Source organism: Haliaeetus albicilla, chromosome 16 (assembly GCF_947461875.1).
Source record: "Haliaeetus albicilla chromosome 16, bHalAlb1.1, whole genome shotgun sequence".
NCBI lineage: Eukaryota > Metazoa > Chordata > Aves > Accipitriformes > Accipitridae > Haliaeetus > Haliaeetus albicilla.
The window spans coordinates 2135459-2159802 of record NC_091498.1 but is presented as its reverse complement, the minus strand read 5'-3'; positions in this window follow the sequence as shown (position 1 = coordinate 2159802).

The following is a 24344-nucleotide window of genomic DNA, read 5'->3' as shown; positions in this document are numbered from 1 at the left end:
TGCTGGAAGCATCTGGAAGAGAGGGATACCTTGAGTAGTTGCTGCACAGATAGAGGGTATGCCTGTACTGCATGGTTACCCTTTGTATCGAAATGTCCTGAACTGCAGTCTAGACTTGATATGAAGTTGACAAGTTCCTTGAACCCCAAGTGCTTGAGCTGAATTTAAATTCAGGTCGTATATGCAGTGTGACTGGACTAGTCCGTAGATTTAAAGTTTGTCCCAGCTAGACAGCACCCTTTAAAATGCAGGTCATCCTGCCTCCAACAGTGACCTCTCCTCTTTGAACTACTGAATTTTGAACATGTACACACTAGAGTCACATTTACAAGACTTGCTTCAAAGGCCTGAGGATGGGAAGCTGAATTTTTGTTCTGCTCTTTTGAAGGCTGAGTTTCTCATAAAATGATGTTATGCCAGGAACTAGAAGCAAAAAAATGAATGTGTATCATCAGACTTGGGATAGTCTATTAGATGTAGAAAATACCTTATTTGATTTTTATCTATAGCAGTGATCGCACTGCTGTGTGCTGTGTCCTTAGAAATCACACACATCTGAGAGCTTTGCTTTACTTGACTTTGTGTGAGCAATGTATACTTGCAGGTTATGGCAAAAGGAAAAAAAAAAAACAAACACCCCAACAAACAAAACCCCCCTCTTGCAGTCTTTAAACCTCTTTTTTTTTTTTTTTTTTTTTTTTAATGAGTGCTGTCCTGGGTGGACAGTATGAGCATGTACCAAACTCAAGTCTGATGCAAGCAGCTGTGTTAAGCATCCCTGGGTGTTGGCCCTTTGCATGGCCGCAGGTAGTCTGCCCTTGCTTTGGCACATCAGTTCCCTCGTCAGACCTGCCAAGCTCCCAGATGGATTCTTGCCCTGAAATCAAAAGGGAAATTTTAATTAATATCTGATCGTTTGGAATTCATAACTTTGAAATGATTGAACAATTATAAGTGAGTCTGTGAAACCCACGAGCCATTAATGAGTCTGCCATAAAGTCATAACTGATCAGCTCTGATGTCTTGTCTTGTAGCACACACAAGGGTCATCTTCAGTAGCCCCAGTGCAGCCCAGTCAGGCACACTGCTTACGTGCTTGCAGACATAATTGGCTTAGGAAACCTAGACCCTTCATCCGTGAGGTGGCTGTTCATTAAAGAAAGGGAGGAAAAGGCAATGAGAAAGCTTATTATTGTCATCTGTAAATAGCCAGTTCCTTCCAAAATTCACGTTCCCGCCTGCTGATTGATAGAGAAGTTCATAAATGCTTTAAATGCATATAGCTAATGACAGCTGAATGCTTTGATCTTTTTCTTCTGGAAGAGGTTACTACCCTGTTTGGCAGTAACCATGGTTTTATTGGGGATGTGTTTGTGTGCACTTCTCTCTCCCTTCATCTTTCATCTAGGCAGGCTGATCCTATGGCTGGGAACTGGCCTAGGTATTTTTGCTTGATAACTGTTTGTTAGTACCTCCTCCAACTTTTCATACTGCTAGCTGTCTTCCTGGCATGCTTGGGAGAGCACCAGCGAGAGGAAAAAGGTCACAGAGAAAAGATGGGATGTAATAGAGAAGTAGAGTAAGTGAAGGAGAACGGAAGATTTTGCTCTCTTGCACAAGGAAGAACATGTGTGAGCTGAGAAAGTAAAGGAGAGAACTTGAAACAAGAAAAGCATTGCATGAGAGTGAAAAGGAAGGAGAGGGGAAGACACGGAGCAAGAAAGATAAAGGGAGTAAGAGGGTGTATTAGTGAAAGATGGAAGAGAATGGAGGTTTTCCATGGTCAGTTCTGTGCTGCTTCTGACTCTCAGCTGGAAACAAAGGCTCTCCCTCCTAGGTGTCTTATCTCTCACTTCAGTTCATCCCTAGGGTGGCACTGCCTTTCCTGTAAGGGGGTGGGAGACTGGCCTTTCATATGGAGAATGGGTTGCCATGAGGAAATCTGGGTACATCAGATGGGCTGATTCTCAAGTTGGGTGTTGCTGAAGAGCCCTTGTAGCTCACCTAGTCCCTTCTGCAAGGGGTCTTCCTGAGACATTGCATCTTTCCTAGGGCCACTACATTCGTGGACTGTTCTGTGGTTACAAGCCATGGGAAGCTAGTAGCCTCCTCTTCTAGAGCCTCCAGTCAGCATCCTCTGTCTCTACAGTCTGCGCTGCACCGAAATGGTTACTGCAGGGTCACTCTGCAGGACCCTGGCACTTCCTCAGCCTTTCACTCCCTCTGATAAAAACTGAAGCTCTGGGAGTAGAGGTCAAGCAGCTGAACCAGAGAACTTTAAACAGAAACATTAAATAAAGTGTAATAGGCTGGTCCTATCCCCCTCCAGAATAGCCATTTTGGAGCAGGCTGGGGGAGCAGAAGGGCAGTCAAGGGGCGCTGGGAATGAGCTGATAGGAATTAATAGAGATTGTGATTACTTTCTGTGCTCCTTCAACCTGTTCTGAGCGTATGGGCTCTCTAACGCAAGTCAGAGGTTTTGCACCATTGAGGTCAGTGGGACTTACTCTCTTCTTTCTGGTGTAAAGCAACGATTGCTTTTCAAATGAGCAAGGCTAATTTTCCTCCTACTCGGTCATTGTAATTCCCTAGTATCACCGCTTGGGCTGAGTTTCTTCTCGCTGGGGAGGGAGTTAAGATGAACTAAAATGAATTAAGGCTTCTAATTCTGAAGAGGAGGGTTTGTGTCATGGTCTAACACAGTTGAATTAATCTACTTTAAAATTAATTTGGTTTAATTTTCCTTAGGGCCCCCATGTGGGTATACCCTTAAATACCTAGAATAAATAACAGGTAACTCGGTTGTAAATCACCAGAAGTAATTGTGTACCTACTTACCTATTGTAAATCAGCAGTAGCTCCAGTGGGGCTGATTCTCTTCGTGTATACCTGGAATAAATGAAGAGTAACTTGCTGTAAGTCAATAAAGCTAATTTTCTTTCTGCTTTCCTGGGATGAAACAAGAGTAAGTCCAGGGGTAAGGAGCTCAGCTGAGAGAAATTCAAACCAAGAAGGTACGTATTTTTGCTTGTGAGGATAATTAAATACTAGAACAACTGACCAAGGACTGTAATGGACTCTGTGTGAATGCAGACTTCTTGTATCTAGTTCAGATAATTTTCTAAGAGACTGTTCTAGTTCAAGCAAGCATTAGTATGGAGGAAGGTCTCTGGTCTGTGATAGGCAGAGTATCATGCTAAATGAGCGTATTTACTCCTTGCATACAAACCTCTTGGTTTATTAACCCTGAAAGACCCTGGAAGGTCAGAAGCACTACTCTATTTTGGAAGTTCTAGACAAGACTCGCTGTGGTGCCTGAGAAGGAGATAGTAAGTGGGCCATGAAAGGCTGAGATAGATAGGATTATCGCATCTCCCTTGGTTCCTGTGATTGCTGTAGCCATGGTCTTGCTCAGAGGGAGAAGTTAGTGTGGCACATTAAGGAATTAATTCATGCCTACCACTCCTGCGTATAACACTTCATGCAAGTAACTTTAATGTGTTGCAGCTGGATCTGAGCTACTTTCAAAATTGTCCTTTCCAGGTGCTACTAAAACTGGCATCAAATCAACACTGCTTGGTGAAGCTTGCAAAGCCTACACAGGGAAAACAACTGGGCATTTGGATTATTAGCTGGGGCTGTTGGGGCCACCAGTGTTTAGTAAGCAAGCTTACAGACACTTACACAATCTGTAGTGACTGTGTTTTGCTAACTCCCAGATGAAGCAGCTGCAGTGGTGCGCTCATAAAGTAGGGCCAGCTAAAAAGTCAAGTTTACACAAAAAAAATTAGCATAGGGGGAATACTGAAAGGTTTTTTTAGTAAAAGGTCAGTGTACTCCAGCCATTGAGGGTTACTTAATGGCTGGTTGATAGAATAAACTTGTTCTTTGTTTTCTGCTGTTTGTCCATCTCTATGAGACCCAAGTAGGATTTATGACTATGAAAAATAACTAATTATAGTAATGGTGGTATATGATATGATATTTTTTTCTCCCTTCTGACAATACAGCCTCTGGCAAATTTTCCACTCAAGTCTAAAAATTCTGCGTTGCTTTCTGAAGCAGAACTCTGTCCTACTGATGCAGTTTGCACCAATGTGAAATATGACACAAAGAGCAAACCGGCAGAGAACATAATTAGCAAAGTGTGTAGAAACCCCATCTGATGTTGTGGCATTCCATGCCCTATTTACACAGGAATTAATACCTTCACTGTCATCCTTGGGACATCCCATTTCACTCTGGTAAGGATATGTCTTGACTAGAAAATTTATTTCAAATCACATGCTCATCCTTCCACTAGCTCCTTGATGTGTCTGTGGGGGTTCTGTTGTCTCTCTCCCCTTGGGTCTTGCTGCTCCTGTGCAGGAATAGTCTCCAGCCCCAAAATTATTATTTTTGTAATAACTTGGTTCAGCCTTGTGTTAGTTGCCTAGATTCATGGCTGTGACTCAGAATTGAACTCCAAACTCTCTAGGGATTTTTCTTATTTGTGTGGATAAACCCAGTGCTGCTCTCATTTGCAAGACTACAATGCCAGCTGCTATCCAGTCTGTACCTTTCAGGAGAGAGTTTTGAATCCTTTCTCTTTATAGCACAGTGATGGGAGGGCCCAAAGTTAAATTGAAGAGCGAGAAAGGGCTGGTTGCTTTATTATCAAATACTATTGATCAGAGCTTGGCTGGCCTCTGCTTGCACCATGTTCATCATCTGGCCTTAAAGCTGTTAAACTGGAACAAAGAAGTGGAATAAGGGGAAAGAGCTGGTTTCATAAGGGCGTGTTGAGTGTTTTTTCTGCTAGGGATCTTTCACCTCCATGATGAGTCATGGTGGAAGATGGGTAGAGGGGGGGTAAGAATGGCTTTGTGTGTGTGAGTATCTCCCTTAGATGTGTGCCTTATCTGCAAAGTGTATTTGTGGGTAACGAAGATCTAGAGATGTAATGTACTTGTGTTTTGTGTGTACATTGCCATAATGCACAATTGTACATGTGCATGCAAAAAACCCAACTTTGTGTGGAATGAAAGAAAAGCTGTATGAATGTATGTATGAGCAGAGGCTGTGTGCCTGCATAAGTACGGGAAAATTCTATCCATGCTTTTATGCAAAATGGAAGAATATAGACTGTGCTTTTTGTTGTTCACTTATACAAGCCCCAAGGAAAGCTCACCCAAGCCCAGCAAGCACAATCACAAAGGTGTGACTGAGGGTGGACTCAGGGATCTACATTAATCTCCTTTGGAGTGTCATTAACTGTGTCACAAGAGCTGCTTTTAGTTCTTCAGTTAAATTTTCTTGCAATTTCTCTTCCTGTAAGGCTAGACTTTCCCTTCCCCCATATATATTTGTCTGAATCTCTGGTTTTTTCGTACCTTTCTCCCCACTCTATTTGTGTCTGTCCTCTCGCTCCCCCAGGGTGCGTTTCTGTGCCTAAGAGGGATTTTGCAGCATGCTCTATGTTAGACACTGCAAATGAACAAGTTAAAAGCACAACTAAACCTCTCATGGAAGAAGTGGCAGAACTAAGGAAATGATACTCAGCATGCTTATGATTGGCTGCAGCAATTTTCCTAAAATTACCTGCCGAGCCTGCTTCCTTAGCTGGGAGCCCTCCCTCCACCCCAGCTACCTTCCCTTCCTGGGAAGCAGAGGAGATTGTTTGACAGGTCTGATCCTCAGAGTTAAAAGTTTATTCCTCCATCTGCACGTTAATGAAAAGAGAAATGTAGCTCAGGGATGAAGGCTTATGAAAAGAAAATCAAACTAAATCTATCAATTCCCTGTCCTGAATAAATGAATCTATTAGCGTGTATGTGGGGTTAGATGCCTGGCAGATAAGGGGTGTTCCACACACCATCAGAAAAAAAAACAACCTAGCCAGCCCTTTACAAACCTGGTGCTGAGTGCTGGGCTTGTGTGTCTCCTGTGTGCTGTTAGCTTTTCCATCTGAGTCACAATTTTCTAGTTATTGCCCGTAAAGAGAATGCTTCTTGCCTGTGTATGGGTTAGCAGAAAGTTAATAGGAAGAAATGCCAATAGATGGCGCTTAGGAATATATGGAGGTGCGTATAGGTTTGGTAGGAGTGATGGAGTCCGTTGTCTTTGTGCGCTGCGAATAGGTTCCTTTACGAGCTCCTTACGTCCGCTCTTAACAGAAAGCACAGGGTGATGTAAATGCATCTCCCTGTATCCCCGGCGGGCTGGCCTGCCTGCCGCTGTGAGCAGATGCAGCCTTGCCTCTTGTTCCCCAATTGGTCTCATTTTGATTTTAAACAAGACAAAATCTTTGGAGATGAGATAAGCGAGGCTGGTAAAGCCAGGTCGCTGAGGAGCTGGCCTGGGTATATTGTGGGTAAATCGCTATGCTACCTGCTGTGACAGGAGTAATTTATCTCAGGCTGAAAAAAGCTGCTTCTTCCCATCCTGAGCAGTGAGGGTCATTCATCACTTTTTGTTATTTTTATAACAGAAGAGAGAGTGCTGGTTCCCTCCCGCCATCCCCTCCAGCCAGTCCCTGGGGACAAATTAGCCAGTCTGAAAATGGATGAGCTCAGGGGCTATTTTCATTTGTACTTTTAATAGTATAACAGAAACCCTCAGTTCTGCAGCACTCCCTCTAGCAGGGGTAGATGGAGGAAGGCTTCAAAACCTCTGCTGGGGAAGGGACGTGGCCTTCATCTTCTACTGCTGACTTGGCAGGTGGCTGCACTTGAAAGCCCCTTAGTGTCTCTGAACCCACCACAACATACAGCGTGAGCCTGGGGGCTCCTGCAAAGTGTGTACAGTCTGAGGTGAGAAAGCTTTGGGGGATTCTCAGCCTAGAGACTTCACTGTTAGAAACAAGGGCTGTCTCTTCTAGGGAGAGTTGGGTCCTGCACTGGATTCAAAGCTATCCATTCATGTGTCATAGGAAAGCACAGCTCTGTTTCATCATGATGCTGAGCTCTGCATAATTGTGTATGCTATGTGTATGTATACACACAAATGTGTACATGTTTCATCTCTGTTGGTTTAGTTAGATGTATAAATGCATGTGATTATTTTTGAGAGAGATCTACTGAACATACATATGTTTATATCATGCTGCAGCTGTGCTGGGAGAGCTACTTGCACTCCTGCTGTGTGATGAGGCTTTAGGGTTTTGCTCTTCACTTGTCTTTGTATTTGGATTGTTCGGGCACTGAAGAGCTGTATCCAGAAGACAGAGAAGATTGGATAGCAGAGACCTTCAGGATAATACAGATGCTACATGATCCCTTCATCACCGAAGGGACATTGCTTCAATTACTCTGCCAATCACCTGTCTTTCAGTCTGCCCATCAATTATTGTACAATTGAGGGATTCACTTCACAGAGTAGCCAGAAGTGGCAGATATCTATATCTTGAAAGGCCATTTTGCATAAGTCTGTGCACAAGGGAACAGAGCTGGGCGGTTGGATTGAGAGCCCCATTTCTATGGAAAATTTCAAGCAAGCAGGTGAGGCCTTTGATGTATTAAGTTACTGGGGCATTGCAGAACGGGAAGATTTTATTTGTGATGGTAGAAATTACTTTTGTGTCTCGCGCGTCAGTCTAGTGAGTTTGTTCAGAGAAAGGGCAATGAGGAGAAAGGGATGGTGACTTCTCTTGCTCTCTCCTTTCCTCTGCCTTCCCCCCACTTCAGAGGAAGCTTTTAGAGCTGCATACCATGATGGAGATGTGGCAGCAGCCAGATCTTGTGTTGCTGGAATAAAAGGTATTGCTGTCTGATGGTCCTGGTCCCTGCCTGGTGAGGACTGGAGGGTGTGTGTTAGAGCAACCGGCCCTAGCACTGCCTTGCAAGGTAGATTTGGTTTCTGGTTTGTGTGGGGGGGTTTATCTCCTGTTGATTGTACAACATGAAGCAAATCATATAACCTTGGTTGCCTTGTCTGTGATAGAGTGGTGATTGTTTACTGTCATTTATAATGACATGGGGACAAGCAAACACTATGTACAGCCAGTGAAGGCTTTTTTGAAAAACTCAAAAGGGGCTAGGTCTTCTGGGGAAGCAAACTGGCACTGTTCCCTTAGTTCAGGGAGCACCATTGCTTTGTACTCACTGTGGCTATGGTTCAGGGCTTCTCTGATAGCCTCAGTAATAGTCATTTGTCTCCCAAAATACTCATTGGTTTCACTGAAGATTTGTGGGTTCTCTTCATTATTAGTATCATTAATTCTTATTTAGACAGAATTTATGATCCTGTCCAATGAAGTTTATCCGGAGTGGTATCTTGAAAATGCACTTAGAGGCTTGCGGAGAAGGACAGTTCAGTGGTTAGTGTGCTGTGCTCTGCTCCAGACTGCCTGTGTGGCCTGGGCCAAAAACATCCATGTTCAGATTCCTTTGGGGAAGGTACTTGTGAAAACTGGAGTCAGCTGACAGAAAACACAGCACGAGTGTGTGGGATTTAGGCTGCTTGAATATCACTCTTAAGTGTTACGAGACTTTCTAAGTATCAGTTTCGTATTATCTTTTCCTTCCTTAGAGGGTGTTGTGAGAAGAAATACCATACAGATAGTAGAGTGGTCAGATTTAATAGGGAAAGAATAATGTCACTGTCTTGGATGATTTTTTTTTTTTTTGCCTTCTTTTAAGTATGGCTCTTTCTCTATAGAAGTAAGTCATGTTGCTCTTGTAGTAGTTCTTATTTTGAGAGGACCTCTCCCTGCTGAGTCCAGCTGGGGCAAGAGGCTGCGGGCAGTAGGGTTGAGGGCAGGCACCCGCATGTGCTCATACTTCATCCTTCCTTTGTCAAGACTTGACACTTCTAGCTTCTTGCAAAGCTGGGGGCTGCTAGAGGCAAGGAACTGGATGTAGCTCTTGTCTTTGCTGGGACCACAACCCTGGAGGATGAGGGAGGATTCAAAACCCAGTGCTGTCTGCAGTTGTGTGGAGTTACTTATATTGCTGGGAACCTTCCTGCCAGGTTTTTTTTAAATTCACTCTTCCACTTAGACTCTTCGTTATCACTGCCACTTGCTGGGACCGACAGCTGCTAACAAACACCAAGGGATTCCAGACAGCTTTGCAGACTATCTTTGAGTGCCTCAGGCAAAGCCTGAAATGCATACAACATGAAAATAACCTATTCTGTTCACTCACAGGCTTATACCCTTCTTCTTCCCTGGGGTGTGGAGTGATAGGTGAAGCTCAGATCAAGCAGGTGGAAGTGGTCATATGTTGCAAGGTACTGGGATTCAATATGGGGCTGTATTTTTATTCCTGCTGTGGTTATTTGTTAGGGAATCTTGCAGGTCCTGATTTGGGAAAGTGACCTAGTGCACAAAGCATGGTTCAGTCTGCACCCTTGTATTTTTGGCTTGGCCTCTAAAGGAAGCAGAGCTGATGTGATCCTGCTCTTTTATGTGTATGTCTCTTTCACTTGTGAACCATCATGTATGATAAAGAGAATTGGGTATTAAAAGTCCTGGGAGATACATAAGCCTCACACTGTTGGGCAGCTCAGTCAGAGGAGGGGAGACCCTGAATGATGGTATTTCTTTGTGGCACAGCTTTTTGTTTAGCTGTGTACAGCCTTGAACCCAACATACCCGTTTCTTCTTGGGCCTCCCAGGGGTGCGGGAATATGGGTCATCTCTGTCTCTCTTCCTGCTGCATCCTTAGCCTGTGACCAGGGATCCCCAGGTTTTGATGGTACCATATGTGCATGGAGCTCACTAACATTCTTGATATGGGTTTATGGCTCCGAGATTGTTAAAACGTGCTGGTCAGGTTTATCCTTCCTAATCATGCGTTACTCAAATGGGCTGCTCTGTCTTTCATGTTAAACAAACAGACAAACAAAAAGCATTAGGAAGCAAAGTCCTGATTTGCTGATTAGACCCAGCCCTGCTGGAATCTCATCCTAAAATCCATCTGAGTACATCTGGTAGGCTCCCCTGGAGAACTGCATTATTTTGAGATGTGAAGGGCTGACCTGAAAAACATTTGCATTCAAGTACAGATCAGAATGACCTGCAAAAAACTGGCACAGGTCAGCTGAGGTGTGACTTTGCTCTGTTAAGTGTTAAGAGGTTGTAAAAGAGACTGTCAAGAGTATTACTGGAGGGAAGAAGAAAGAGCATATATGCTAGAATATATTTTTTGCTTTCTGTTTATTAGCAGTTAAAACACGGATGGATTCCTGACACTTTTTAGTGTTTAGCCAGGAATAAAAAGTGGTATGACCTGAAGAAAGAAGAAAAAAAAAAAGGTAGTTCAGGGAAAAAAAAAAGTTTCTTCCTTCCACACACAATCTGGAGAATGTGGAAAAGATGTCAACATTTAGATAGATGTTCCTTTCTCAATGGCCTTGTTCTGCAAGTGTGTCTGCATTGGCAGAGGGGTGCAACATAAAACTTGAACACAAACGCCTAAACTCTTTCATACTTTGCTATCTACTCTTGTTATAACTTGAAAGTGCGTCTCACTTTCTCTTAATTTAACTGAAGAGCTCCTAGTGCCTTTTCTAAGCCCTAGGTTACAAGACCTTCCAATATTGTAAAATAGGAGTCGTCTTTTGACCTTGCAATGAGGTTCCTCCTTCTGGAGCAGGAGCTGGAGAGTTTCAGATGAGTTCTTCCATGTGCCTGCTCCTTCTCTGCCTCTGGGGCTTTTGGAGTAAGATGAGGCAAAGGCTATTTCTTGGTCCTCTGCCCTAGCTCAGTTAACATCTGGTGTGTTTATTGTCTTCTATTTCCAAGCCTGGTTAAAGCTCTTCCATTCCAGGCTGTCATTTCATGATTAGTTTGCCTCTTACTCCTAGCAACTAGGTGCGCTGCACACACATTTTTAGTTGTGTAAACAAGGTCTCCTTTTTTCTTTCAGTCTTCTCTTCTCTCTCTTCAGTGAAGGATATGTCCCAATATTGGGTCCCGTAAGAGATTAATAAGAGCTATTACATCCATGGGGGATTGTTCACTTACTGCTGCTGTGTCCTGTCCGGTCTAAAATGATCCCTTTCCTGTTTCTCATCAGGCACCACCTAATGCATATGCATTCCTGCTAGGAGGTTTTGCCTTGATGCTCAGCTTAATATATTCTGTGCACAGTTTTGTCCCATTATTCCTAGTTAAACTCTCTTGGATCACCCAGAACATGAGGAATGTGCAGCAGCTTCCCACAGCACAGCATAATTAGCTACTTCAAAAACTACCTGCAAAGAGTGATGCCCTCATTATGCCGAGCAGAGGAGAATTTGGTGGGGTGAGATGTCTCCAGAAAGAAGATGCATTTCACTTCTGAGAGAACAAGAGGTAGCCATTGCCCTCCTGCGGTTAGCTTTATCACTGATTGCCTTGGGAGCTTGAAGGCACATGGCAGTGTCCCATGATGAAAGCAAACACCTTTGAACATCCATTAGTTTATGGTGATTAAAATAAAGCCTTGTGGTTCATAGGCTGCACTGCTCCCAGGAAGTAACTGCAAATGTTGTTTGAAAAAGCTTTCCTTGCTGTTCCGCAGAAGGGCCAGTGTTTTGCTAGGATTCCTCCAAAACATGTGTGGGCACCAGTTTAATCAGCCTCGGTGTTACAGTGGTGCAAGTATCCCATCATGCTGGCTGGCTGGAATCCTTATCCCTCGCCCTGCTTAAAATGAATCTGCTTCATCAGTTGTTCCTTCACTGACTCCTTGATGAAACAGAGCACCAAAAGAAGCCAGGTTTGGATGGAGAGCTGGCCCTCAATTTTTCTGACTTTATTCCTGGAATCTAGAGCTGGCCAAGAAGTTCCTGGTGCATGCCTGTCTAGTAACAATAACACTCAGTGCTCCTGCAGCATTTTTCATCTAGGATCTCCGAGTGCTTTGCAAACAAAAAATAAATAAGCTTACTGTCAACCCTCTAGGGTAGGTATTATGATACTTAACAGATGTGTAAACAGAGGCACAGAGAGCTCAAGTTTTTCATGTTCAAAGTGCTTTGCAAATGCTACCTAATTAATCCTCACACTGGCCTTGTGAGGTAAGTGTTGGTCGCCTTCAAGGGCAGAGCAAAGTCACCAGTAGGTCTAAGGAGTCCTGCGTGCCAGTTGTCTTGAGCTTCTGCACTAAACAAGGGGATATTCATTGCACCCAGCTTCAGCCAGCCTGTGTAGTTGAGCAGTAAGTCAGCTGGTGTCTCTGGGCTCCCTTTAAAGTCAAGGGAGGGAGAGTTCAGAACTAAGCTGGGCTTCTGTTGAACTTAATTAGTTTCATTTTCTAAAGCCTGTTCATAGCCCTATCAGGCTCTTTGAAGCTTCTTGGAAGCCCAGACTTGGGGTCTTGGAATAGTTTTCAACACAACTCGGAGTCAGGAAATAATCCTGGCAGTTCTGATTCCTGAGCAATGGTATAGGCAGGAGCCAGGGCAAGCGCAGGCCATCAATAATCTCAGGATTAATACCAAGAGGGGAGGGCTCCTTGTATTGATGTTGAGGGTGGTGGCCTGGTTCTCTCTGCTCGTGATTATTCTTGAAGAGTCACTTTTCTCTAAAGACAATCTCTATGCATTGCACCGATGTAGGACAGGTAAATGTGAATGCTTCACAGCTATTTTCTTGATCATGGCAGCTCTTGGATGTTTTTACGCTAGTCTAGTATTTGAATAAGTGCTTCATATTAAATGTTAGTCATAGGTGGTCTTTTCTGTTGTGTGATCTGAGGAAAACAGCTCAGCCTCTTTGATCTAAATGGGATGTTGTTGATTCTTGGGACTTAGATTTTTACTGCTGTTCAGGTATTATTTGTTGCAGCAGGGGATATTAGCCAGCATTACCAGCCCTGCAAGTGTCTTGGGGATAAGAGGATCCCTGGCACTGAAAAGTTCACAGAAAAATGGAGTATTTTTCTGCGCATCACCTCTTGTGAGCTTTGGAAATCATGCTACAGGCAGCTGTGAACACGGGTTCTGACTATTCAGTATCCAGCAATTACAGTCAGTGAGTTGCTACTTACTCATCTGGGGATTCAGGGCTTGGATTCTATAACTTGTTATGATGGCTATTTTGGGCCAACTTGAATCACTTGCTGGCAACTCCAGTCATTAAGTAGTAAGTTTCATAACTTTAATATATGTATTTCCACAGTATGTTATAGTTTCTAAGGTTTGCAAAAGACTATCTGGATGAAACTGTACTCTGAGAACAAAGGGCTACATATATATACAATATGAGCGTGTGTGCATATCTGTGTGCAAACACATATACAAGCTTACATGTGAAATGTGGTCAGGAAATATTACAACATGTCTTCCTGAGGTGACAAATGAGCATCTCTCTGATGAAGTCAGCAGAGCTATGCAGATTTACATTAGTGGTTAGTCTGATCCCATGAGTTTTTAAAACACAGATCCTGGACAGCACTGAAACATTTTATTAGCCTTTAACAAGACAGAGTTATATCAAGTTTGTTCAGCATTAATTATACTTTCTGCAGTGTTCTACCTACACCATCAATTATTAATTAATCTCACTCTATATTTTTAGCTGTTACCTGTCCCTAATCACCTTGCTGCTATAACTTTCTGGTCTTATGCCAACATGTGTTGCCAGACCAGTTGAAGACATTAGTATGAATGTAATTACCTCTTTATTGCTTGTGTAATTTTGAATCCCCTATGTAGATTACATTAGATGTAGTTCTTGGAGAAGGAAAGGTAAATACATTTTTCCTCTGCAAGTAGTTCTACTTTTTTCATGCCAACAGCTGTCCTTCTCCAAGACAGGAGAGTGACCCTGTGTCACACTGTCATGAACTCTCTTATGCTGTGAACCAGCTCTAAACCAGCCATCATGTAGTCATGTTAGTGTAAAGCGAGGCTTTATTGAATAAGCTCTTCTGCAAGCAGGGTATACAAGCTCACCAGCACTGCTGTGTGTCATCTGGGTCAGCGCTGCTCACGTTCAAAGGCAGGTACCCACAGCTGCAGCTCTTGTGAGCTCTAGAGAGAACCTTTTGCTATTTCTGGCCTTTGACATTTGTCTCTTCAGCCTTTGGCACTGATTAGTCAGTGTTTTCATCAGGAAATTACTGCATGTGATGGTTCTCTTTTGCCTGCTATTTTCTGAGGCTGTCGCTTTGTCGTGTAATGCAGACATGACAATGTCAAAATGAGAGGATGAGCGGGACAGAAGCTCCCTAGAAGCAGCTCCCTGGTCCCTGTATTAAGAGATTCAAGTTTATCCGGTTTCTAAGTTCCTTTTGCCTCTTTTATCACAATTATCACATTGAGATGTTGCCACCAGCCTTCTCTCGAAGCTGCCCAGGAAAAAAAAATATAGCTCCTTAATTGTGCATGTTAAATCTTCCCACCCAACTGTGCTGCTTGCAGCTGTGGCTGCGTTTGTGTGCTCAGGCATGTCCAGGACTGCAGGTTTCCAAGCACAAGATAAAACCCTGCCAGCCAGCAGACTTTTCAGCCAAGCCTGCCTTTCTTCTGCTTTCCAATGGCTGCTTCCCTACTGCTCAGCTACTTGTTGTTTGCGTAGATGAACAAATGTCTACACAGCTGGTTGCAGTGGTCATTGCTAGGAAGGAGACAGTTACAGAAGAGGTTGAGGCTGAAGTTGGTTCCTTTCTGCAGCTGAGCACAGCTGTGTTTGTCAGATGGTGTTTGTGTCCCCGCTTTGCAGCAGTTGGTGTGCTCGGGGTTGCAGAGCCAGCTCTTCAGCCTGATCTAGCTTCGCGAAGGTCAGGGACTGGGCTATGATATCAAGTCCTTTATTCTCTCCTGAGAAACATGAAGGGCTGTGGTTGAAGCTAATCAGCTGGTTGCTGTTTTGTGTCAGTAAGAGTGTGTGATGGGGAAAAGGGTGTGTTTCTCGGGGTATAGCTGCAAAAGGAGAATATTTTTCTTGGAAAGGGGGAGTGGGAAGGAGTGCTGAGGTAATTCAGAGCAGTATTGTTAGAAAAGCAGTCATACAGCCATAGTGTAGGCTTCGTTTTAACTTTGGAGTAATTATGTTCCTCAGAGCTGGGCAAATATTTGGGGAGCTCTTTTCTTCTTGGATGCTCATCCTCCATTGACCGAGCCAAGACATTTGTAAGAGCAAAACTGCATATCAGTTAAAAAGTTGAGTACCTTGACACAAGTCCTTGAACTGCAGGTCTGGCAGCATCCACTCCAATAAATTAAATGTTACCAGTGTTTTGGATGAGTAGTCATGCAGCAGAAAAGAGGAAGAGTAAAGCCGTTAATTGAGCATAACAGGAAATACTTTGGAGCAGATTACAAAAGGAACTATACAGCCACACAAGACAGGGCTATCCCAGGCTTTGGTTCTGAATATGCAAGAGCAAACATCTGCTTCCTTTTTTCTGCAGAAGAGAGCTGGCAGCGCAGTGCGGGAAGGGCAGAGTAAAGACTCTACTGGTGTACAGAGCTGTATGGTGTGTACCATCAGCCAGCCCGTGGGCTGTCAGGGTTTGCAGTCAACACAGAAAAGCAAAAAGTTGTTATGTGCTGGGTGTGCAGGTGGAATGCAGGGAAATCTCTGAAGCGTTGCCTCCTGAAACTAGCTGTTGGCTAGCAATGCATCTACAGCTATGGACACAATCTAGCTGATAGCAGTTAAGTTTGGCTGAGTGAGCATATTAGAGACCTTGGACTCATGTCCAGCCTCTTCCATAGCAGCTGTGGAAGAGAAAAGCTTTGCACAGAGGGAGCTCAGAGCACTCTTTGCCTAGCCAAGCAGTTGGGTGGTGCCAGGGCATCAATATCCCAGCCTGCTGGGCAGCAGCTGCTTTATCCACTTTGGAGTAAAAGGCCTTTCCTTGTTGTCTGGAGAGGGCTCACTGGCAGGTGCTCCATTGCTGCAGGTGGGGAAAATGATGACCGCTAAGCTGTGGAGCAGGGTTGGAGGTTCCTGTGCTCACCACAGGGGCAGAATAAGGCTGAGAAAGGAATTTGTTGTCCAGAAGGCTAAAATTTCAACTTGTTTGGCAGAAATGGGACTAGTTTCCTGCAAAAAGGTCATTCCCTCTGAGTGGAAGAGGACAATTTCTGAGGTGGGTGACTGCAAGCATGAGAGCTGCAGGTAAGCAAAGGGTTCCATAACTACTTCACAAATTAAAATCTATCCAGAGCAAATGCAAGGTGTCAAACGGCTAGTCAGGGGGAAAACCTGGGAACGTCCAATCTAACAATTAGCTGCAATTAGCATGGCCCATCAAATCCACTGCCAGGATGATCCAAACGGGATTGCCACGGTCAGGTTGGCAGTTCCGACTACCCAGTCCTCGCTGCTTGCATTCAGGTGCTGGCAGGAAAGCTGGGAATAGAAAGGCAAAATAAAATGCATAAAAAATGCAAAGTATAGGGAGTTAGATCTCAGCTGGCACAAATCGGTATAGCATTTTTTGATGTAAGTAGAATTATACCTTCCACTGAATAAAATCTGGCCTGCTATTTTTGCAGTGTTTTTGATTGCTAATTTGACTTTGGAGTTTAAGTGGTGCTGATATATTCATTTCATTATGGTAGCTGGATTCTAGACTGTGAATAGAGCTTAGCAGTAACTTTTCTACAAAGTGATGCTGTTCTGTTTTCCCTCAGAATTTGCCAATTTGTCAAATTTGTTTGCAGAGACAGTGTGATTTTGATTCTGGAGGAATCAAGGCAGCTATTGAATGCAGTCTGTTTGGCAGTTTTATCCTACCTAGATCTGCTTTAGAGCTGGAGTGCCTGCCCAGCAACTCGACTTGCTAAAAGCCTGGAAGCGTGTGAGTTCTGGCTCCCAGCTCTGGTGTCCCATATGGTGCTCCTCAGGATGGCCGTGCCCGCTCCATTTCACGCAGAAGTAAAAACATTTTCTCTGCTAAATGCAATAGTCGTTCTCCATCCAGCTCTAATGTGAATTCCTTTGTACTGTATAGGGCTCTTACTGCTGATTATTGTCAGCTCCAGCACAGCAGTGTTCAGTGCAGCTGAAGTATTTTACGTGCTCAAGAGATGTGTTAGACAGCAATGTTGAACTAAGTGACCAGATCTGAGAAGCCTGTGAGAATGCAGGGATGCTCAATGCTGGTTTGAATTCTTCCAAGCTTACGTCTCCATGTGCCACATACCAAAATTTTTCTTCCAAAATCTTTTGAGTTTTTCCTTCTTGCAAGTGTGAAGTGCCTGGAGCTGGGGACTTTCCAGAGAAAGGACATTCCCACCCATCTTCAATGCTTGTCATGTTTACCATGGAACCTCAAGATCCCTAAAGTCCCAGCAGCTGGGACTCCTGTCAGGAGTTAAATTGGGAGGCCATGAAGCACTCCTGTACATGTGAAATGGTACAGAAAGCTTGAAGAATAAAGGAGAATAAGGACAGACTCTGAGCAGGGGAAAGTGAATATCAGAGCTTTAAATTGGCAAAGCCTGGCCACTCCCTGCTTGGTTCCTCATGCTAACAATTGCACTCTTATTTCAGAAGGATCCAAGGGAAACAAGTTAAAAGCAACCAGAGAAAAATACCTTTTACTTTTACTGAAGCACTAGCGGGCAGTATGGATCCGTTATCCTCTAAAGACATCCACACAAACTGATATAATTGGGACAGATGCATTGTGTGCCTCTGATGTTTTCACTGGGCTTAACGGCTGAGTTTGATGGTAAAACCATGTGACAATGGATATGTTAAAAACTATTAAGAAGTTAGTAAAGCTGTACTGCCAGCCAGCACACAAAATGAAGAAGGAAGAGCATGGAAGTAATTGCAGCGTGTGAAGTGATGGTGATACGTAGCAGTGTTGATGACTGTGGGCTGGAAAATGACAGTTGGACCTCTTGGGCTTACTCTCCCTTTTGGCTAAAGTGGTTCTTAATAGTATAGTGAGCTTGAAAGTAACCTTGTTGACAGGGCTATGAGGCTCCACTCAAAACTTTTAAGGAAAATGGGAAAACTGCATTAGAGGCTCCGGGTATTAAGAGGACAAGACAACCTTAAGTCCTTGAGAACAGAGCAGAAAGACTGAGATATGCAGATTTTCAAACTCGGCTCTAACCTTTTCATCTCTTTAGTCAAGTTTGCTTCTGCTCTGACCCTGACAGTTGTAAATCTCAGAGCTGATTCTGAAGAGATGGGAACAATGAGGATAATTGCCCTGTAATTCAGAGAGCCTTGGTGGGAATGGAGGTGTATCAGCACATGAGAGAGAGGAATGACTCCCTTTATTACAGTGAGAAGCAGAAGCTCTATTTGTTATTGAAGTTGAGTGACAGCTCTGCTTGAACTTCCTCATGCCTTTGCCAAAACTTAGATATATGAACCCATATATGATTCTTCAATTAAAAATCATATCCTAATAAGTAATAAGAAAGTGGGTATTCAGATGGTTTGGTTTCAGCACTGGAGTTACCTAACTTCTGAGTGCTAATTTTTTGAACCTTTTCCTTTCTTACAATTTTAGGTGATTTTTTTTTTTCCCTTTTGCTACAGCGTAGTAACCTAGCATGTATCCACTGCTTCTAACAGTCAGCAGCACTTTTGACAGCAGTGGGGCCCATGGGATAAACCACCCCGTTGTCAATAAACTCTGATTCTTTGCTCATTATATAACAATGCAAATGTAATAATTTCTTCTCTGCTCCAGTTGTTACTCAATTCCTGATTAATTCAGAAATGGGCCAGTAGTGAATACACAATTGCAACTGCTAGCACAGTTTAATATGAAGTTTGGGTTATTGTCAGATTACTATTAATAACACTTGTGAATAGGCACTGACTTTTCCCTGAGCTGTTTAAATGTCACTGCTGGAATCAGAGTGGTGAAAGGAATCTAATCTCTTTTCCCCAACCCTCAACCTCTGTATCACAGGAACTTTGAAATGTGCAGTTTTTCCTATTGTTCTTCAGTCTATTGTAGAGTGCTGCAGTGACTAATTCTGCATAAATCATTGCCATGACAACACCTGTAATATATACTGTCAAATAGTGCCAAAGCGCTGAGATTCCTTCAACTTGGCCAGAAGGCTAAAGAGTTACAAATGTGGGTGAAGCAAGTGCACAAACCTGTTTGTAGCAATGAAGGAGTGGCGAGCAGTGGGACTGGGGTTTTGGAAAAGTCTCCCTCCCTGCCTTTCTCCCTCTGTCCTTGGCACCTGATCAAGCCAGCTATCAAGGATTAATCTGCATAGGGGTGAGTACCCTGACTGGGTACTCAAAGGTCTGGCTCTGCAGCTGCCTTCTTTAATAGCCCTTGGTGTCTTCCTCCATCTCTGGTTGCTTATCGACTTCTTGTTGGAGCAAGCACAGCTCTATGGCACTGTGCCTCTGCTCTGTGCCCGGCACAGCGGGTTCTTGATCTCTCATGAGCTTGTTAGATCCTCTGTAATGCAGATATCAGGGCGACAGCCCAGCATGGTCAATTTATGGCAGCTGAGGACTGGGCTCTTTTCTTTTTGCTGGACTGCATTAATGATAAAGTATTGATTCTCATGTACTGGGAAACAGGCAAAGTTGGGTATTGTGTTTAATTAAGGACTTTAAAACAAGGACTTGTAAGGTGATCAATATTTATTACGACAGGGTAATCTTGTTTTGAATTTTAAACTTGGTGGGTTTGATATACGTCATCAACAGGGCTGTAAATGTGTAGTAGTGAGATGTGCTTTTCACTGGGTAACATCTTTTATGATAACCCAAAGCCTAGCTCCAGTTTAATGGCAAAATATATCAACCCATTTTCCTCCTGTTCGTGTTAGCTCTTCTTTATTCATTCTAAAAAGAAGGTCTGTGAAGGAAAAATTGAGCAGCGAGGTTACTGATTGCTATCTACAGTCTTGCTGCAAAGGAAAATTTACTAACATGGGGTAACATAGGAACAACTCACATTTAACAAACTTAATCAGAAGTACTTTACAGGTAGGACTGGATGAAAAATGAGGTGTGACTTTTAATGCCAATATAGAATCCATCTGTTTCGGTTCATCTAGTTTTTTCTTACACCTTATTCATCCCTATTGCTTGTGAAGTCTCCTGTGATATGTGAAGATCTCAGTTTCACCTCACATTAAAGGCAAGACTTCTCTTTGGACAGTGTTTCCTACTAATGTGTAAAGGGAAGAAGGAATGGTACCATGTATAGAACGGTTGGTGCCTGCAGTGACAGCACACTAGGTTTTCTTTTGAAGTGTCCTCCTATGGAGTGACTTTATTTATCCAGAGTCTTAGCTCTTGACCTGATTTTCTACTCCGCAGTATCTTCTGTGGTCACTGACATCTAAGCATGTGAAAACATTGCTGTTCTAGTTTCTCTGGGTATAATGAACACTGTGCAGAGTAGTGGAGAATGGAGGTTCAGAATTGGACCTTCAGTTAATGCAAACTAGTAAAGCTCCAGAGATTGTAGGTCATTTTGGATGGTTCCTTGTCCAACCTATTCTTAAAATCACGCTGTGGAAAATATAGGACCTCCTTATGTAAAGGTAAAATGGTAAATAAGATATGGGCATGCTTGAAGAGAAAAGGGTTCATACTATATTGCCCAAGAGAGAAGTGGGTGGACTTTGTTCCCTGAATAATTCTCAGCCTCTGGGCCACCCCTTGGTGACTTGTTTCTGTGCTTGAGTATCCTGAGAGTTGCAAAGTTTTACCTCCAGTCTAACTGTGAACCTCCCAACTGGAGATTGTGATACTCTACACAGGTTCACCCTGTGGCAGCATTCAGGAGATGCACTCAAATGTAAACTGAACTTTCTCTTCAGATTCAACACCTGTATTCCGGATTTTTGGTTTGATTCATTCACTAAGAAGGACTGAGGGAAAAGAATACATTTTCGTATGATGCATTGGCTTAGCTACAGTCAGTAATCCTCGGGGAAGGAGAACAAGTGCAAACCTACATGCTTAGCTGCAGACAGACCTCCTGATGCCTAACAAGCAATGACGAAAAACGTTTCCTTCCTCCCCTCTTTAGCTCCAAGAGAATTAATCCCAAATGAAAACCTTTGTTTTGCCTAGCGAGAGCCAGCAGGCTGAACTCTTGCCTAGAACATGTGTTTCTGCAGTGTCACCAGCAGACCTGGGTAATTTGTGTAACAAAGAGTTTACTCACCGAGAAATGCAGTTTCTGAGTGGGAGGAGGCAAAGCTGTTTGTGAATTTGGGTCAGATACAGCAAATGGCTTCTGCCAAAAAAAGAAAAAACAAATCTCCCCCTTTATTGCTTTTTGAGATAATCAAAATATTTCATTTTATATTTCCCAAGCAGTAGCAAACTAAAATACAATTCAGAATTAACATTTTCTTTTCACCTGGGAGTATCCCACACTGAAAAATACAGATGAGCAGCGACATTTGCCCGTCTAAAATATCTTATTTAACAAACCCCAGTGTTTTTCACAGAAAAATACCTGCATGGTTCTGGTACAGATGGGCACGCATGTTCTTCCCTCCTCAGAGTGGGCTAGCTGGTGCAAGGGTGTCTTCTATGTATCATTTGCTTGTTAACAGAAAAAAAAGCCAGCAGATGGTGCTCGAGAATATACACCCTGGCTTTTGGAGGTACGGCCGGCTATAACTCGGGTGTGCACACCCCGATGGGGTGCTGGGACTGGGGGTGCAGGCAGCCCCTGGCCCGGCTGGAGCAAGGGGCCTCGCATGGCCGAGGTGTAACTGGGCAAGGACATGTGGAGGGGGGGGGATAGGAGGCAAATTGGGCATCTCCAGGCCTGTTGCTGCCTGTTTTGCACATGTCGGTGCTTGCCCCTCTCTGGCTGAAGGAGCGATGAAGGCGTAATGCTGCTGCTCTGCCTTCCCTGCGGCGTCTCGCCTCCCCAGCTCTGGTTTCAGCTCCTCCAGTTGCAGCCACTGGTGCCTGCACACTCGGTAGGTTTGGGCTGTTAGCAGAGACCTGCGAGGTTGAACTGAGGGGATACCATACCAGACTGGTCTTAATGCTTCTTTTTAGGTTTTATTTTTTCTTTTCTGGGTTGTAAATGACTGAGGAAACAAAGAAACGATGGAAGAAGATGTCTGTAGCCCTTGTTTTCATCCACTGGGGCTGAGAAGGATGTTTTTGTTTGTAGCAAAAGTAGAAGTGCCCATAGACTCTCCTCACTCCCTAATCCCCGGGGACTAAGGGCAAAAACTCTTAACTGCTCTGCAAGTCAATGAAGTTTTGTGCTGAAATTGCTGGGGCTGGCCGTGCCTGGTGCTGCTGTGGTTTCAGAAGAGTCGCTCCAGATTTACGACAGCAGATCAGAGAGCAGAGACTCCCCTTCTCCCCTGTGCTATGGCTTGGTAAAGGCAGCCTAGCACCTGGTGACATTTCCCATCCTGACAGCTCATCTCTGGAAGAGCTGTGTTGCCAGACTGAGAAGTCTCTTTTTTTTTTTCCCCTCCCATTTCCAGCACAAGAGGGAAGATGTAAGCCTGCTCCATCCACTCTCTTAATGTGTGAATTAAGCACAGAGGGAAAGATGTACAAACATCTGTCCTGTTCCTCTGCCTTTGCTGTGGAGATGCTCAGGCTGTGAGACAGTGTATTGATGCTGTCGCATTCTGTGTGCGTTTGGGACACATGAGGTTGAAATTACTGTGGCTGCAAATAAAGCCTCTGATGTCGTATTTAAGGATGAAGCAACTACTCGCTTCCTTTTCTTCCCATGCTCACTCACTTTCCAAAATGTCAACGTTCACAGTTTCCAAAGGCTGGGTTTGAAAAGGCAGATTAAAAAAAAAAAATGCCCTGCTGGTATGGCAGGCTGCCCAAGCACCCTTGATGGTGCTGGCTAGTGGCAGTGTGGTGTGATAATGTCTGACTTGTGTGATAAATTCACACTGCTGCCCGAGAGGTATAAGGAAAAAGGTCTGCGTCGGTTTTTGCACCTCTGAACCATATACATATGTGCATACACACATATCTGTATAAAAAAAACACATATAAGGTCTGTGGGTTTGAGTATCAAGCTGTGATCAGTGGGTGTACCAGGGCTTTTAGGCTTTGCACATGCTTGTGAATGTTTGCACACAAAGGAAATTGTGATGGTACGAATCTGTGTGAGCCCTTACCCTACTACAGGCAATGCTCCAGAAGAAAAGGGAAGAGTCTTATCCTTTCTGAGACACGTTGTGGCACAAAAAGACCTGAGGGAGGGCTCTCAGAAGCTATTTCTGGTATTTTGTGCTTTGATTTGCTGCCTTTGTGGAGATCAAATAATGTAACTGTGATAGTCTACCAGGCAGCAAGAGTTTTGTTTAGTCCTGCCATTTTGGTTCATGCCTTTCTAAACCATATTCTCCAAGGGGAAATATTAACTTGTCTAGACCAAGGTACAGTATATTGGCTAGTTCATCTCCCAGGAAGGTTTGTACTTTCTATAGGCAGTGTTCAGAGATGGACATAGCGTGTGTGGATTTAGGGAGGCTGTTAAAATTCATCTACTTGGTTTCATGCAGTCAATGCCTTTAGCAATGAGCCGAAGAGCCACAGGTTTGGAAATACCTGCTCCTACCAATTTCATCTCCTCTAGACAGCATGATTACCCACAGTGCATTTCCCATGAGTGCACTGAAATACATTTAAAGTTGCCTTCTGACACTCCGGATTGCGTATCTTACAGCTATTGCAGGCTGAGTATTTTCTACAAGCTGGAAGCTGCTTGTACCTCTTTGGTCACCTGAAGTGCTTTCTCCTGTTCCTCTTTATGGAATTTGTGTCTCCCTCCATCCCTCCCCAGACCAAGAGCTTGGTGTGGTCTCCTTCCTCTTACTAAAGCACAGTTCTTTTCCAGTGATAGAGCCTCTGTGGAGATACAAAATTACCATATGATTTTACAGTTCAATGGCGGTGGGATAGGAAAGGAGAAGAAACTTATTCAAAAAAGCAGTGTATGATCGATGTGCTTTGTTTCAGGATTTTTTTCACAACAAAAACAATCAACATCAAATTTTTATCAATGTGTATTCGTTGTAGGGAAAACCAGTTTTTCCACTGAAACAGAGGAGTACAACACTTCCAGTCAGGAAGTCAGGAGGGGCAACTTTTATGTCTCAGCTCAGGAAGGAGCAAGGCTGAACTCAGCTGGGAATGTATTGCCTTCTGCCAGGCGAGCCCTGCTTCGAAAGGAAAGGCTGTTGGCAAATGTAAGAGGAGTAACTGGCTGATGGGTCCCTGGATACTCCCTGCTTCCCATATTGTGCACCCTCCTCTCCCCCTCCCCAAACAGTGGTTTCCCTGGACCATTTCACCAGGTTTTGGAACTGATCGATTGTTAAATCTTGATGCCTCAGATACAGCAGAGCAGTGCCCACCAAATGGAGATGAGGGCTTCAGCCATGTAACTAGCAGCCTTTCTGTCTCTGCTAGTATATTCTGCTGCAGCAAAGCCTCTTGTCGTTACTTTTATAGGAAGCTT